The following is a 14,852-nucleotide window of genomic DNA, read 5'->3' on the forward strand; positions in this document are numbered from 1 at the left end:
CAATGGTTCAAGCCCAGGACAACACAACAATGGGTATGGAACTGAACTGGCAGCCGGAAGGCTCCCATGTACCATATCCTGCCATTGTGCTCTTGAGCAAGGCACTTAAATCCCTCACAATGGCTCTCCACCCAGGGGTTGCTGCACTGCAAGGTGTTGGGAGAAGCAGGAAAACACATTTCTGTTCTAACCAAATGGACAATAAAAGTATCGAATGTCTCCATGTTCTTGTCACAAGATGACTCTCCACATCTCTACAACCACGCCCCTTGCCTCCATTTCACCACTGTACACATATGGCTTGTATTGTTCTACACAGCCATTACTGTACGCCTCCTATTTCATTGTGCCATGTAAACTATCCTGTATCTTCAGAACAAATGAACTGAGGTCATTTATTACGATGTCTACTTTGAATGTTTTTAGTGAATGACTTGTTTTATTGCGAAAGGTTATGATATTGGGAAAGACTAATATATCGTGTTATAACATGTTCACTTGGCCAACAAATGAGAGAGCTGAAATGAGAGAGCTGAAATGAGAGAGCTGAAATGAGAGAGCTGAAATGAGAGAGCTGAAATGAGAGAGCTGAAATGAGAGAGCTGAAATGAGAGAGATGAAATGAGAGAGATGAAATGATACCTTTAAAACTTGAGATGGGTTTAAATGGAATATTAACTGAAATCTGGACACTGACTGGCCTACAACATGTCACATATAGTCGAATATTAAAATACAACTATTGCAGAAATAAGTATTCCTTGAAGTACAATGATACACAAAATGTTATTGACGTGTCTGGGGAAAAAAGGAGTGGAACAATAACGGTAAGATTTATTTATTTCAGTATCTGAAAAATATGATGTGAATTATTAAAATCAGAAACATGATTTTAGTTTTCACTGCTTTTAAAATCAGATGGATTTTTTTGCAAGGGGATAATATTTAGGCTGCACAGTTTAGAGGAGGAGAAACATCGAAAGAAAAATCTTTACACATGTCAGCTAGATGATTGACTAGTTCCTTCTATCATTTAAGATATTTGTTTTGGTGAGTACCTATTTGTTTTGGTGAGTACCTATTTGTTTTACGTGAGTACCTATTTGTTTTACGTGAGTACCTATTTGTTTTACGTGAGTACCTATTTGTTTTACGTGAGTACCTATTTGTTTTACGTGAGTACCTATTTGTTTTACGTGAGTACCTATTTGTTTTACGTGAGTACCTATTTGTTTTACGTGAGTACCTATTTGTTTTGGTGAGTACCTATTTGTTTTGGTGAGTACCTATTTTTACTGCTCTAATTATGTTGGTAAACTGTTTATAATAGCAATAAGGCACCTACGGGGGTTTGTGGTATATGGCCAATATACCACGACTAAGGAATGTATCCAGGCACTCCACACTGTGTCGTGCAAACGACAGCCCTTACACATGGTATATTGGCCATATACCACACCCCCTCGTTCCTTAAATATATAATGTATTAGCCTTTATCATTTATTTGTCTTCTAGGGCAACAATTTATGACTGAAGAGAAGCTGCAAGCCTAGGCCTATTTGACCAGATAAGCACATTTCTGAAATTATAAGCAGATAAATATACAAATTTGTCCCACCGTCTCTGCCTGTCATACAAGGTGTGCAGCAGACAATGTAGCTTCCACCTGTCCGGCCAGTTGCTTCTCGCCACTATCCAGGCCAAGTACCCCACCTCCTCTGAAGTGTCTGGCTGTGTAGCTCTGCGTCAGACTTCTCCATACACCGACTAGGCCACGTCGCCCTGCTTTTCCATCTTTACAAGCAGACTTAGTTTACTTTTCTGCTTGTGACGTACAACTTGACATGTTGAGTTGTCTGGCGCAGCTAGCTAGCCGGATATAGAACGGTGGCGTGCGTTCTAAATTAGTTTATTGTTTACGTTCCACAAAAGGTCTATAGGTGCATCTGTGATGGCCAATAGAGAACAGCTTGGACCGCTACTCGTCCAATCAGCATCCAGGATACATAGTCAGTTCTTAAAATGTCCTGTTATATTATAACTAGTCTTCTGTTAGCTCTTAATGTCCTGTTATATTATAACTAGTCTTCTGTTAGTCCTTAATGTCCTGTTATATTATAACTAGTCTTCTGTTAGTCCTTAATGTCCTGTTATTTTATAACTAGTCTTCTGTTAGTTCTTAATGTCCTGTTATATTATAACTAGTCTTCTGTTAGTCCTTAAATTATCAAAATATCTGTAACTACTCAGTGTTCGCTTGTAACCTTCTTGGCACCAAGATCTTTTAGCCTCTAGACAAGGAATTAATGATTGATGAGCGTTTTGGGCCCTTTAGTAATTACCAAAAGCCGTTAAATAGGCTAACCCCACACTAAGGCTGTGTACCCGATCAGATCAAAGACTAATTTAAAAAAAACATGAGACAATTATTTGCAGCTCTCTCGAATTGTAAAAAAAATATATAAAACAAATAAACATACATTTTTTCCACGAACCCATTAGAAAAACATTCACTACAGAGATCTGCTCAAAATCCGCTAACTTGATGATCAGAATCATCACAAACTGGTCCAATTTTGACTACGAGGATAATTCACCTCACCAGATAAAGACTATGACCATCCTGTGATTTGAGAGAGAACAAGTTCCTGAATAGTAAAACAACCCAGAATGCTTGTGGAGAGGAGCCATTTTGTGGAGAGGAGCCATTTTGTTTTTGTTTTACTGACTTGTCAAGTTAAATAAATGTAAGAACAAATTCTTATTTTTCATTGAGCAATGTATCCTAGGCCTTGTAACGTGGCTGATGTAGTGTAGGCGAACAACTCTATTAGGGGTGTGTCCATCACATTATGTTAAAACACATGACAAATGTAAGGTGACATCCAAGTGTTTAACTTGGCGAATTGACTGTGTGTACAGTAGTGTGATAACATCATGAGCATTGTGATCCAGTTTGTTTGCCTCAGACTTTAAATGTCAATATGCATACCTTTGACAAGCAAATATATGCAGTGCAGGACTTAACATTAGTCAGAAGAGGCAATTGCCTCAGGCCTCAAATCAAAAGGCCTCATGTAAATGGGCATAATACAGATTTTATTTTATTTTAAATAGTAGTAAATCAGCTCGAGGGCCCCATCCTTTCTACGCTCAAATGGGGACAATCCAGATCGAGGAAGGCAATTCTTCTTCTAGACCCACTGACACAAACTCCCTGATTAATGACTGGAATGGACTATTTTCTTATTTTTAGTTTTCTTTAACCTTTAACTATGGGATGGTTTCCTGGACACAGATTAAACCTAGTCTTGGATTAAAAAGGCATGTTCAAATGGAGATCTTCCGTTGAAAATCGCTTTTTAGTCCAGGACTTTTATCTGTATCAGGGAAACAGTCCCCAGATTAACATGAAATGTGGATGGTATCCATCCCAGCACGCCCAACAGAGTTGCAGTCACTGTCCTCCTCTGAAAATGGCACTCCAGTCTCCTTTTAACACCCGATTTACTAAACAAAAGGCACATCTCAACAGAAGGGCTTTCAATAGGGCTTTCCTCTTTTGTCCTCTATTGTTCCTCAAGCGAAGGGGTTTGGCCAACGACATGACAAATTCCCATCTGACCAATTCCCTACTCCTGAAAGTTTTTGCAGTTGTGTCTAAAATAAAACACTATTTTGCTCGAAACATAATTTTCTTTAGTCTTTGGTGGGTGTACATTACTGTATTTATACTTGGGATATCACCTTTCAACAGAAAAATCACTGGAGGTTGTTTTTAGACTTTGCAGGGTCTGGAGGCCTCAAAAGTCAACCAACAGGTTTTAGTGTCTAAAGGTCACATACACACATGGTTAGCAGATGTTAATGTGAGTGTAGCGAAATGCTTGTGCTTCTAGTTCCGACAGTGCAGTAGTATCTAACAGGTTTTCATTTTATTTCACCTTTATTTAACCAGGTAGGCCAGTTGAGAACAAGTTCTCATTTACAATTGCGACCTCTGGCCAAGATAAAGCAAAGCAGTGCGACACAAACAACAACACAGAGTTACACGTGGAATAAACAAACATACAGTCAATAACACAATAGAAAAATCTATATACAGTGTGTGCAAATGAGGTAAGATTAGGGAGGTAAGGAAATAAATAGGCCATAGTGGCGAAATAATTACAATTTAGCAATGAACACTGGAGTGATAGATGTGCAGAAGATAAATGTGCAAGTAGAGATACTGGGGTGCAAAGAAGCAAAAAAATAAATAACAATATGGAGATGAGGTAGTTGGGTGGGCTATTTACAGATGGGCTGTGTACAGGTGCAGTGATCGGTAAGCTGCTCTGACAGCTGGTGCTTAAAGTTAGTGAGGGAGATATGAGTCTCTAGCTTCAGTGATTTTTGCAATTCGTTCCGTTAGTAGGTTAGCTGACGAAACAATGTGCACTCTTCAATGGGGAATAAGTCTGAGACTTGTGATTCTGGACTAGGGGTCGACCGATTAATCGGAATGGCCGATTAATTAGGGCCGATTTCAAGTGTTCATAACAATCGGTAATCGGCATTTTTGGCCGCCGATTACATTCGACTCCACGAGGAGACTGCGTGCAGGCTAACCACCTGTTACACGAGTGCAGCAAGGAGCCAAGGTAAGTTGCTATCTAGCATTAAACTTATAAGAAACAATCAATCTTAACATAATCACTAGTTAACTACCCATGGTTGATGATATTACTAGTTTAACTAGCTTGACCTGCGTTGCAAATAATCAATGCGGTGCCTGTTAATTTATCATCGAATCACAGCCTACTTCGCCAAACGGGTGATGATTTATTATTTATTCATTCGCGAAAAATGCACTGTCGTTGCACCAATGTACCTAACCATCAATGCCTTTATTAAAATCAATTCACAAGTATTTTTTTTAAACATGCATATTTAGTGATATTTTTTTTATGTTAGCAGGCAATATTAAGTAGGGAAATTGTGTCACTTCTCTTGCGTTCTGTGCAAGCAGAGTCAGGGTATATGCAGCAGTTTGGGTCGCCTGGCTCGTTTAACTGGGTGAAGACCATTTCTTCCTAATAAAGACCGTAATTAATTTGCCAGAATTTAAAAAAATTATGACATAACATTGAAGGTTGTGCAATGTAACAGCAATATTTAGACTTAGGGTTGCCACCCGTTCAATGAAATACGGAACGGTTCCGTATTTCACTGAAAGAATAAACGTTTTGTTCTCTAAATTATAGTTTCCGGACACAATGCAGATAGCCCGGTTAGCCAATGGTTGGTCGAGCCAATTGAGGTAGTATGTACATGAATTTATAGTTTAAAGTGACTTTGCAAATATTATATGATAAACAGAGAGTAGCAGCAGCTTAAAAAGAAGGGTTGCAAATAGTCCAGGTAACCAAATGGAGTCTTATGGCTTGGGGGTAAAAACTGTTGAGAAGCCTTTTTGTCCTAGACTTGGCACTCCGGTACCGCTTGCCATACGGTATTAGAGAGAACAGTCTATGACTGGGGTGGCTGGGGTCTTTGACAATTTTTAGGACCTTCCTCTGACACCGTCTGGTGTAGAGGTCCTGGATGGCAGGCAGCTTAGCCCCAGTGATGTACTAGGCCGTACGCACTACCCTCTGTAGTGCCTTGCGGTCGGAGGCCGAGCAATTGCCGTACCAGGCAGTGATGCAACCGGTCAGGATGCTCTCGATGTTGCAGCTGTAGAACATTTTGAGGATCTCAGGACCCATGCCAAATCTTTTTAGTTTCCTGAGGAGGAATAGGCTTTGTCGTGCCCTCTTCACGACCGTTATGGTGTGTTTGGACCATTCTAGTTTGTTGTTGATGTGGACACCAAGGAACTTGAAGCTCTCAACCTGCTCCACTACAGTCCCGTCGATGAGAATGGGGGCGTGCTCGGTCATCCTTTTCCTGTAGTCCACAATCATCTCCTTAGTCTTGGTTACGTTGAGGGATAGGTTGTTATTCTGGCACCACCAATCATGTCCAATCAATAGAATTTACCACCGGTGGACTCCAGTCAAGTTGTAGAAACATCTCAAGGATGATCAATGGAAACAGGATGCACCTGAGCTACATTTAGAGTCTCATAGCAAAGGGTCTGAATACTTATGTCAATAAGGTATCTGTTTTTTTTATAAATTTGCAAAGATTTCCAAAAACTGTTTTCGCTTTGTCATTATGGGGTATTGTGTGTAGATTGCGGAGGAAATTGTTTTATTTTATCCATTTTAGAATAAGGCTGTAACGTAACTAAATGTGGAAAAAGTCAAGGGGTCTGAATACATTCCAAAGGCACTGTATTGTAGAGACATTGGAGACTAAATATAGTTTACATATTGTCAACAATCTAAGCCAACCACGGTCTGTTTTGGCCCATAGTTGGGCACGAGTCGGTTTTGTTGCTAAACAACCAACCCATCGATAGCAACAACACGGAAAAGGGGAAAGAGAGACAACAGGTATTCAGAACACCTTTCAAAAGGAACCAAACACACACCTGCCTGCCTCGCTGCCTGGCTTGTAACCTGAGACAAGGAATTCACTAAGGCTTTCCACCCCAATCTCAATATTTATTACAGGCTGACCTTCCTTCTCCTAACGGCCAATGCTCCCCTGAGGTGAAGAGGGGTGTGGTGAGGCCGGGGGAGATCACAAAATCAGCTGTTAACTAGGCTGACCCTAATAACACACTGCTCTCTACCTACCAACTGACCCCAAATCAGCTGTTAACTAGGCTGACCCTAATAAGAAACACACTGCTCTCTACCTACCAACTGACCCCAAATCAGCTGTTAACTAGACAGACCCTAATAAGAAACACACTGCTCTCTACCTACCAAATGACCCCAAATCAGCTGTTAACCAGGCTGACCCTAATAAGAAACACTGCTATCTACCTACCAACTGACGCCAAATCAGCTGTTAACCAGGCTGACCCTAATAACACACTGCTCTCTACCTACCAACTGACCCCAAATCAGCACATCCACTGCTGGGAGACTCACAGCAGGCTCCCCATCAGGTTAATATTATTAACTACTGTAACAGTTAATGACTATCTGGCTCAACGGGGGGTGGGGGGGGGGGGGGGGGGGGGGGGGAATCAGATCATATATATTTGAGAAGCATACGGAAGAGTGACTTGAACGAGCACGTGTGCCACCTTGGATATTCTAATGGAAATTCCAAAACAAGAGGATGCAAATGATAGATGAGCCATGTTTACAGTTTGATGCAAAGTCATACAAGGTCCATCTAGCATATGATCATATAACTACAAAAAGAAAACTACCTGACATCCACCTGACTTTGCGGTGGCTAATTGGGATCACAATAAAATACTACTACTACCAACCACACTACGACAATAGAAAGTAACTTGGGATCAGTCTGACAGCTGCAGTACACACCAGGATATCAAAGGCGGCAATAAGGAAAACAAAGTGACTGAGGAAGAGACGAACTCACAACATTTGCCTTTCAAGTCAGGGATTCAAAAGTCACCCTTTCAAGGAACATTTATTTCCATAAGGAGCAGCTCCTACACGTCACTGCCTGAGGACTGAGAGGCATCTACAATGGTGGTTGAGGACACTCAATTTACATAGTTTAGAATACTTCATATCCCAAATGGAACCCTATTCCCTATGTAGTGCACTACTTTTGACCAGAGCCGTATTCCCTATATAGTGCACTACTTTTGACCAGAGCCCTATTCCCTATATAGTGCACTACTTTTGACCAGAGCCCTATTCCCTATATAGTGCACTACTTTTGACCAGAGCCCAATTCCCTATATAGTGCACTACTTTTGACCAGAGTTCTATAAAAATCAATTACAGTAAGAGTATAGAAGAGGAAGAAGTAAGTACACTGACATCAGACGACAAGAGGGACACGGTGAAACAAGAGTGACACGGTGAAACAAGAGGGACACGGTGAAACAAGAGGGAAGGTTATAAGGTTGCTGTTAACACAGAGTTACACCTAAATACACATCTCTGTCACCTCGTCTTCATCAGGGTTTCGACCAGTGAGTGTGTTTTAAACAGGTCTGCTCCTATTCCCATCAACCGCGTAAAACCCTACATCCTGCTTGGGAAAGCCACCGCCGGGGCGGAATTCACAAAGTCAACCAACCCATGTGGAACGCAATCAGGAAGTGCATCGACTCTCAGGCAGCAAATTATACTGTCAGTGTTCGAACGGGTCAATCCATCACATGTAACATCATCCCCGTTTATCAGAGGAACACTAATCCGTGTTGAACATAGACCTACGGGGTGGTGATGCCTGAAACTGGACCGTGAGTCACAAGGGAACAAGGTGGAGACTGACACATTACATCAGGGTTCCCCAATAAACAGCCCAAATTATTTTATTTGCACACACCCCCCCTCAAGCTCTGAGGCACAAAAAAAAAATTGAATAATAATTTTGGATATCTGTTCCCAAATATTTCCACGCATATTTCCACGCATAATTAGAGGCATATGTGATCGTATCCCAATGTAATAAAGGTTTTAAATGATTCCGTCAAAAACTATATCGGTTTGGGATTCTTGCGGTCAATTTGCAGTGTACAAATGATTTATAACTATGTAAAGCCCCCCGACCATCCAATCAAATGATTTATAACTATGTTTCCCAGCCCCCCGACCATCCAATCAAATGATTTATAACTATGTTTCCCAGCCCCCCGACCATCCAATCAAATGATTTATAACTATGTTTCCCAGCCCCCCGACCATCCTATCAAATGATTTATAACTATGTAAAGCCCCCCGACCATCCTATCAAGTGATTTATAACTATGTAAAGCCCCCGGACCATACTATCAAGTGATTTATAACTATGTAAAGCCCCCCGACCATCCGATCAAGTGATTTATAACTATGTAAAGCCCCCCGACCATCCTATCAAGTGATTTATAACTATGTAAAGCCCCCCGACCATCCTATCAAGTGATTTATAACTATGTAAAGCCCCCCGACCATCCTATCAAGTGATTTATAACTATGTAAAGCCCCCCGACCATCCTATCAAGTGATTTATAACTATGTAAAGCCCCCCGACCAGCCGATCAAGGACAAAAATAAATAAAATAAAATCGGCCCAAGGCTGAATGGAACTGGGGACCGCTGAGCTACACAGCGTCTCCAGCCTTGTTCACACTGGCAGTCTGAAGTGACTCAAATTCTATTTTTTTGCATTTCAGATTCAAATCTGTTCTTTTTCCTGCAGTCTGGCTATGCAGTTTGTGTCTCAAATCTGATTTATTTGCCCTCATGTATATATTTGGCCAAGTTTTACTTGCTAGCTACTATGTTGACAGTTTGACAATAACATGTGGTAGCTAACGAGTTGTTAATTGTTTACAAATAAATTAGTAAATGTCCTAGCTAAACAGCTACCTAGCTAGCTAGTTGACTGGCGTGACTAGCCAAAATGGACTTGTTTTGAAAGTTGGATCATCTTATCCTTTGAGGCTTTAAAAGTGTTATTACACTTAAGCAATAAGGCACGAGGGGGTGTGGTATATGGCCAATATACCATGTCTAAGGGCTGTTCTTAAGCACGACACAGTACGGAGTGCCTGGATACAGCCCTTAGCCGTGGTATATTGGCCATATACCACAAACCCCCAGAGGTGCGTTATTGCTATTATAAACTGGTTACTAACGTAAGTAGAGCAGTAAAAATACATGTTTTGTCATACCCGTTGTATACAGTCTGAGACACCACAGCTTTCAGCCAATCAGCATTCAGGGCTCGAACCACCCAGTTTATGGTATGATTTAGAACATTCAGATCAACTGGGAAACATCCGTGACATCATTGTTGTCACCTTTAATTCTGAGTGATAGAAAGCACGAGAACCACCAATCAGCCTATACCACAGTGGTGTGTCAATGTTATATTATGTACCGTTTAGACTTTATTTTTGTGTGTTTGGACCCCAGGAAGAGTAGCTTCTGCCTTGGCAGCAGCTAATTGGGATCCCTTATAAAAATACAAAATACACAACCGTCGTTACTATGACAACTAACGTAGCTATGTCGGGCAAATTACTGATGTCTGGACACACACAAATCTGATTGTCACTTGCTGTTTGGACAGTCTGTATTCAAAAACTGATTTGAGAAACATTTGAGCATTAAAGCTGCAATATGTCACTTTTTGTGGAATCTGACCAAATTGACATAGAAATGTGAGTTACAGATATATCATTCTCATTTAAAGCCAGTCTAAGAATTGATAGAGCTGTTCTATGTGCTATATTTCTATTCTTCCCATTCTCAAGTTTTTGAGTCTAACTTTCAGTGTTGTACACTAGCTTCAAACAGCTAAAAACAAAAAAATAAATCGTGAAACGGTTATGTAAAAGATATTTCACAGGGGTTTAATTGGTACAATATTGCTCTACATTATATTTTCTTGTTTTTCGTCACAAACTGAAATTAGGCATACTATTCGAATTTTAGCAACCAGGAAATGACGGATGGATTTTTGCATAGTGCATCTTTAAGGCGTGCAGTGTGAACAAGGTTTAAGACTGCCTAAACTCAAGCATATTGATCAAGCCCACTCAGTCCTCCTGTGGAATGTGTGTGTGCTATCTCAGACGAAAAGAGTGAGAGCCTTCCCCTCCCTGAAGCAATACTAGATTGTGTTGGAGACACTATATAAATCTCCAGGAAGAGTCTATCAAGACTGCTACTACTAAGTTTCAATAGTCCATTGAGGGAATTATAATGATTTGTTTTCAAACAATCAAAGTGTAAAATAAGTAAAAGTTCTATACAACTACACAGAAAAACATTTTAAAAAGTCTGGAATTCTCATACGGGTCTGTATTTCCAATTTGTGATAAACATGATTATATATATCAGATAGATTTAATTAGGGATAAATTCAAACCTTGTCTAAATTCAGCGTTATAGTGCGCTTGAAATGTAAAGGTAAACTAATTCCCGATTGAGCCGACACATGCAGTGTTTAATAACATGAACGGATTTTCCGCGAACATTGCTTTGAAGTTTCAATCACGCTTTAACGATTAAATGAAACGTCACAGATTGAATCAAGTGGTTAGATGAGTTAGATTAGATTTCGTGCAAAAACAATCCGACAATCGACATATGACGTGTTCAATTATAGATTGAGATTATGACAGAGGGGAGGAAAGGACAACGTGTGAACATTACTACGGTCTACTCTCTGTCTAAAATCCTTGAAAATGAATACATTTGGAGGCAGATAATAAAACTACTCACCAGTAGGCTATTCCTTGTATGTCTATAATTTCTCACCAGTTTGGTCTTGTAGTTTCTGGTTACTGTACCATGTTTGCTCTGTCCTCGCCACAAACAACAGTGTAGGCGAACGTTGGTTTCTGTTCACTCCTTTTACCTGCGTAATGGCTACCTAGTTTACCTGAAACTTGACAAACTGGTTTGACAAGATGTGTTTTGAATAAAACTCAAAAAAACGCCCGCGGTTTCATTAAAACAAACGACAATAACATATGTCTACGTCATCTCGCAACACGTTCGGGTGAAATTAAAATATATCCTACCCCACTAACCAGCCTGTTGATTGATACGCACGTGACTAAAAAGGTAAAGGTGTAATCCAATTCATAATCAAACGTAATAAATCAGTGGCATGAACTGCTTTATATTCATAAATAAAAGCTTACGTAAAGACAACTCAGAATTAAATGAGCTACATTAATGTATAAACAGTTTTATTGTAAAGTTGTCCTGTTATTTAAGAAAAAAAATGTAAATGTCATGATCTTACAGTTAATTTGCTATTAGGCAAATGTATAACTATGTTTTTAAGAATACAGTCATCAAATTATCCTCCATTTATTTTATTTTAGCATACATACAACCATCATTCCAACCGTTTGTAGTCGGCCTTTGTTTTTGCCCTAGCACTACACTGCTGATTTAAATAACCAACACCTGGTGGCTCCAGAACCGAGTTTGGGAAACCCTGGTCTACAAGGCCTACTTTTACTCTCACTCCCTACAGTTCAATTGTACTGTGAGGGATACTTATACTGATTAAATTAGGATTTTAGGGCAAGTGGCATTTTCTAACTTTTTCCTGGCGGATATCTGACATAATGGGCGGACTCGATTATGCTGGGCCGTGGGGCACCGGTCTATGGCCCGCGAGGTGAACGGTGAAAATGGGTGGGCGTGCACTTCTCAAATCAAAGATTAATGTGCGCCGCACGGTCATGTTGTGAACATGGCACTATTGTGCCTCGTCCAAAAACATAAATCTATTTTCCATAAAATAGACGTTTGAATTTTCTAATTGGTTTTCATTGGGAAGGCAATCACTTTTGCACGTGAAAACACAAAGTTCTACTCATTACTCCACATGCTTAATTACGTCACTTTCGTTTTGAGCCAACTTCGCTGTGAGTTTGAACGGGGTACTTGGCTCATGCCCGGGAGGTAGCCCGGTTCCAAAACGAATGCAATACATTTTCACCCGGTGCAAACACGCCTTACCGGGCGCCCCTGCCAGATTAATAGAATCCCCTCAATGTAAAATAGTCCCTTGTGTTACATTCTTTTGTTATGCAGATACGCAGATCTCATTGGCCAAAATACCCGTCACTCCAATGACGTTTGATATTTTCGACCAATGGTGTGGTCGGCCGCACCTGATGAGTTGGGTATCGGTGCGGAGAAGATGGCGGAAACGGAGGTTTTGTTTGAAGTGAGAATGCGTGGGCTACCATGACGGGAAAAGGAAACCACTAGACTCGTTTCAAGTCCGAGTGAGGGTTTTGGATCAATGTTACTTGGGAATCGGGTTAACTTCTCGAGGAAAATCTGGAATGTTTTCGAGGAAAGTGTGGAGTCGATGAGTCACAAGAAGTGGTCTTATTTATATTGTGTTGTGTGTCTGCGAGCTCTCGAGTGGCGCAGCGGTCTTAGGCACTGCATCTCAGTGCTAGAGGCTTCACTACAGACCCTAGTTCGATTCCTGTCTGTATCACAACCGGCCGTGAGTGGGAGTCCCATAGGGCGGCGCACAATTGGCCCAGCGTCGTTAGGGTTTGACCTGGGTAGGCCGTTATCGTAAAATAAAATAAAAAGCAGAAGAAGCGTGTTTTAAGACAAAAAGATACGGAATGTTTCCCGTATGGATTTTCGTAGCAGGGCGCCTATTTCTGGAGTAAAGGCAGAGGATATTACTGAAGATAGGTCGACTGACCTGTATGGTGGATGGAGAAAATAATTTAACTTAATCCATACTACTGTTATTTGATTTAGTCTCTCCCTTCTCATGTAGGCCGTCATTGTCAATAAGAAATTCTTAAGTGACTTGCGTAGTAAAAAAAAAAAAATCTAAGTTAGAATTCATGAAAACCATGTAAGAGATTTTGAGCACAAGCCCCTTCAGTTTTTCATAAAATGTAAAAGATTTGTTAATGTGTCAAGTGTGTGCAAAGGGGAAGAGTGTCCTATGCCAGATGAAGTGAAACGCTTTAACTGTGGAGGTGAACATGCGCCCATATTCCTGGAGTGTCCTGTTAGGAGAATGGGGTGCCAAGGGTAAGGAGTGTCCAGGAAAATGAGGTACCAAGGGTAAGGAGTGTCCAGGAAAATGAGGTGGTAAATGTAACCGATGTGAAATGGCTAGCTAGGTAGCGGTGGTGCGCGCTAGCAGCCTTTCCAGTTGGTGACGTCACTTGCTCTGAGACTTGAAGTAGTGGTTCCCCTTGCTCTGCAAAGGGCCGTGGCTTTTGTGGAGCGATGGTTAACGATGCTTCGTGGGTGACTGTTGTTGATGATGTGTGCAGAGGGTCCCTGGTTCGCGCGAGGGGACGGACGTAAAGTTATACTGTTACATAAGGAGTGTCCAGGAAAATGAGGTGCCAAGGGTGAGGAGTGTCCAGGAAAATGAGGTGCCAAGGGTGAGGAGTGTCCAGGAAAATGAGGTGGTAAGGGTAAGGAGGGCTAGTAGTAGTAGTAGTAGTAGTAGTAGTAAAAAATAAGTCTTAAGAAAATTGGAATCACAACAGAGAGCTAATATTAATAATATGCATGTTAACCTCTCCTGGCTCAGAGTGGAGGAGAGATTGACTTTATCACTACTTGTATATATGAGAGGTATTGACATGTTGAATGCACCGAGCTGTCTGTTTGAACCGATCACTGCAGCTGTACATAGTCCATCTGTAAATAGCCCACCCAATCTACCTACCTCATCCCCATACTGTTTTTATTTACTTTTCTGCTCTTTTGCACACCAGTATCTCTACTTGCACATCATCATCTGCTCATTTATCACTCCAGTGTTAATCTGCTAAATTGTCATTCTTTGCTACTATGGCCTATTTATTGCCTACCTCTTCATGCCTTTTGCACACACTGTATATAGACTTTCTTTTTTTCTACTGTGTCATTGACTTGTTTATTGCGTTATTGGCTTGTTTATTGTTTATTCCATGTTATTCCATGTGTAACTCTGTGTTGTTGTCTGTGTCACACTGCTTTGCTTTATCTTGGCCAGGTTGCAGTTGTAAATGAGAACATGTTCTCAACTAGCCTACCTGGTTAAATAAAGGTGAAATAAAATGTAAAAAGAAAAACAGCTCGGACACCCATGCATACCTGACAAGAAATGCCACAAGAGTTCTCTACACAGTCCCCAAGTCCAGAACAGACTATGGGAGGCACACAGTACTACATAGAGCCATGACAACATGGAACTCTATTCCACATCAAGTAACTGACACAAGCAGTAAAATTAGATTTAAAAAACAGGTAAAAAATACACCTTATGGAACAGTG

General features: G+C 40.8%; 1 protein-coding gene across 1 annotated transcript in view; it reads right to left on the reverse strand.

Annotated features, from left to right (window-relative positions):
* The window catches only part of LOC120026476 (phospholipid-transporting ATPase IC-like), a 42,697-nt gene extending 31,134 nt beyond the window's left edge, over positions 1-11,563 (reverse strand). Inside the window, exon 1 of the mRNA XM_038971346.1 lies at positions 11,301-11,563. The gene's annotated coding sequence lies outside the window, so the exon portion shown is untranslated. The remainder of the gene's footprint in view (positions 1-11,300) is intronic.
* Positions 11,564-14,852: the final 3,289 nt, after the last annotated feature.

The sequence above is a fragment of the Salvelinus namaycush genome, chromosome 31 (genome assembly GCF_016432855.1).
Source record: "Salvelinus namaycush isolate Seneca chromosome 31, SaNama_1.0, whole genome shotgun sequence".
NCBI lineage: Eukaryota > Metazoa > Chordata > Actinopteri > Salmoniformes > Salmonidae > Salvelinus > Salvelinus namaycush.